Source organism: Erythrolamprus reginae, chromosome 1 (assembly GCF_031021105.1).
Source record: "Erythrolamprus reginae isolate rEryReg1 chromosome 1, rEryReg1.hap1, whole genome shotgun sequence".
NCBI classification, from domain to species: Eukaryota; Metazoa; Chordata; class Lepidosauria; order Squamata; family Dipsadidae; genus Erythrolamprus; species Erythrolamprus reginae.
In genome coordinates, this window is record NC_091950.1 from 93,906,597 (window position 1) to 93,910,059 (window position 3,463).

Sequence of the window (3,463 nt, forward strand, 5' to 3'; positions counted from 1 at the left end):
TCTCTGTATTCTTTCCAGAATCTCAACATCTAGAGAAGGCTGTCAAACTCCTGGCCTGCAGGCCAGATGTGTCATGTGATGGCCATGCCCATACCCAGTTTAGCAAAGGGGAGGAAAGTCCCAAGTGATGACGCTGTGACATGAGTTTGACATGCCTGATTTAGAGTTTCAACAGCAATGTATCGAAAGTATATCTTTAATTTTTCTTTAATGAAATATAATTTTTAAAGTGAATGACCCTGTCTTTTCCTTATGATAAATATCTCAATGGCTGGGAGGAAGAGCCAAATATTCAACACCTTCTTAAAAGCTAAAGTGGGAGACTGATTAGATCCCCAAGGAGTAGAGAGATGACCAGCCACCCCCAAACCTGCTTCTGGACCCCTAAACCTCCCGAGGCCACCAAGACTCCTCTTCCTGGTGAAACTCACAGATGAGTAGATTCAATGGCATCGGACCAGAATATCTCTGGGACCGCCTTCTGCCACACGAATCCCAGCGACTGATTATGTCCCACAGAGTTGGCCTGCTCCGTGTCCTATCGACTAAACAATGTCATCTGGCGGGTCCCAGGGGAAGAGCCTTCTCTGTGGCGGCCCCGACTCTCTGGAACCAGCTCCCCCCCGGAGATTAGAACTGCCCCCACCCTCCTTGCCTTCCGTAAACTCCTTAAAACTCACCTCTGCCATCAGGCATAGGGGAATTGAGGCATTCCCCCCTCCCCCGGGCCTATGCAATTTATATATGGTATGTCTGAGTGTATGTCTGGTTTAATAATGGGTTTTTTTAAATTTATTAGATTTGTTGTAAATTGTTCTATTGTATGTTGAGCCGCCCCAAGTCTACGGAGAGGGGCGGCATACAAATCTAATAAATAAGTAAGTAAGTAAGTAAGTAAGTAAGTAAATAAATAAATAAATAAATAAATAAATCTGGTGGTGTCTGGGGTCCCAGCCATATAAGACATAAATAGGATTTTGAATTTAAGCACAGCAAAAGATTCCTTCCTTAGCTTTTGTCCAAATTGTTGCAAAACCAGAAATAAGACAAGCTTTAACCACGGAAAGAATGGAACATCAGAGGCCAATGCGGGTTTTGTTTCATGGGCTCATGTAGCTAATTTTGTCTTGATTCAGGAATAAATCCATGAAAGATGGCTGGTAGCAGATATATTTGGTCTTGATAAAGTGAAATCTGTATGTCCACAGGACATAAAAGCTAGAATATAGGTGCTAAAGATAGATAAATGGGGATAGGGACTTTCAAAGTTCACTGGATGAAATATTGATGTGATCCAACATGGTTTCTTCCTCCTTTATCACCGGCTTTTTATGAATTGTGATACAGATTCATCTGCTTTTCATGAATTGTGATGCAAATTCTCCCTTGAACAATGGCTTATCTATCATACTTTAGTAGACATTGGACCTCTACAACTGGATTTTCTCCAGATATGTTGAACAGCAATTCTCATAACCAGAAGGCGAAATTATATGGGGAAGGGTAAATTATATGACCTTTTTCTCCCTTCCAACAACTTCCTCCTGTTTAAAAGCGAGATATATGCAACAGCATAATGAAAGAGCAGAAGCATACTGTACGTTCGAATAAAAGGCCAATTCAGATTTTTAAAAATTTAATCTCTTTTGTCTCCGTGTGAAACAGAAGAAGGTGAATGCACAAAAGCTAGTTCTAAATAATGCCCAAAGTGATAAGCATTGCAGAAATTGTAACCATCGTGCTTGTCTGTAGAATTGTGAGCTAGTTCCAAATGCGGTAGAAACGTCTTTCCTTTGGACTCTGCGTGGCCACTTCAGGCAAGGCTCCCCAGTATCTGCAAATTCACTCCAGGCAGCCTGGGCTGCAAGCCAACAATAACAGCTCAGAGATTAATGAGTCAATGTCACCCACTTTGCATTCCTAAACAGTGAGCAGAAAATTCCTGCTGCAGCTTGCAGCCTACACCAGACTTAACTCTGATTCCATGAACAGGGATCTTCTATGTCAGTGTTTCCCAACCTTGGCAACTTGAAGAGATCTGGACTTCAACTCCCAGAATTCCCAAGCCAGCAAATGCTGGCTGGGGAATTCTGGGAGTTGAAGTCCAGATCTCTCCAAGTTGCCACGGTTGGGAAACACTGCTGTAGCCAATCAAGGGTATTTCTACTGTATCAGTTTGGAATGTTCCTCTACTTTATCTTGAAGATGGACAGGCTTCAGCATCCCTTTTTATCCCGAGAACAGTGTTTCCCAACCTTGGCAACTTGAAGATATTTGGACTTCAACTCCCAGAATTTCCCAGCCAGCAAATGCTTGCTGGGGAATTCTGGGAGTTGAAGTCCAGATCTCTTCAAGTTGCCAAGGTTGGGAAACACTGTTCTATGTAACTCTCTTATCCTGGGAATGCACTATTAGAGACTCTTAATAATGACGGTCGGAATTTAAAGGGCAACAAGTGTCCTTGGAAAATATTAGCTAGGGTGCATAAAAAATGGAATAAAACATGCAAGGGATGAGTTGGCACTCTGCACTGGGAACAACAGAAAGTAACTGTTGGAGGAGAACAACTCTTCACACAGATTCATAAAGAGAAGGTGTTTCATCACGAGAGTCAATAAAACAGATTTCCTGCATCTAGTGTTGCTTTATGGAAGAATTGATCAAAATACATAAACATCTTTCAGTGAGCCACCACAGTAACAAGAGAAAAAAAGCTGTTATCTATGTAGACTTAAGGCGGCTACGCCTATTGCGTTGCTCTCTATGCTGCCCGTGTGTGTTTCCTATCAAGTTCTTTCTTATCCACCATAGAAGAATGTAGGTTTGTCTTACCTTTTAAATAGTTGCCAAATGAGTCAAAAAAAGGAAGCTGCAGCCAAAAAGCTGCAGAACAAGACTAATCCTGCTGCTTTTAAGTTACTTCATGGCCAGGATAAATTAAAACTTTTTTCACTGAATACTACATTTTGAAGGAGGATATTGTTGGCCTCTTTAGGTTATAATACCTTCCAGTTGTGAAGCCTGAGAAGTTTTTGGAGTTGAGCTCCCCATCACTAGCAATAGTCTAGTTTTGAAGAAATAGGGTTATCAAATAATGCATTTAATGCATTTACAATGTGATTCCTGATTTCATAATAAAAATGTATCGAAGAACCTTAAGAAAGGATCGGCTGAATCCAGCCAGATTTTCATTTATCCACCTTTAGAAGTAAAGAAATCATCAACTCTAAAACCAGGTTAGGAAAATTAGGTCAGATGCTTGGGATCGCCAAACCAAGTCCCTTGCTAATGGCCATTCTGGCTGGGATATAATGGAAGCTAGAATCCCATACAGGTAGAGAGGAATGAGATTGTCTACATCAGAAAAAGTGCAAAGATGCCTTTATGGGAAGGGAAGACCTCAGAACAGCAGGAAATGTGCTTCAGTCCCTCCTGCCTCCATTTTTAAAAGGATTTCAGAGAG

General features: G+C 41.4%; 1 protein-coding gene across 2 annotated transcripts in view; it reads right to left on the reverse strand.

The window, feature by feature from the left end:
• Nucleotides 1–2,629: 2,629 nt before the first annotated feature.
• SLC39A13 (solute carrier family 39 member 13) overlaps nucleotides 2,630–3,463 on the reverse strand; it is a 38,885-nt gene continuing 38,051 nt past the window's right edge. For both annotated transcript variants that reach the window (XM_070734730.1, XM_070734720.1), the window contains exon 10: nucleotides 2,630–3,463. This exon is cut by the window's right edge and continues 676 nt beyond it. The gene's annotated coding sequence lies outside the window, so the exon portion shown is untranslated.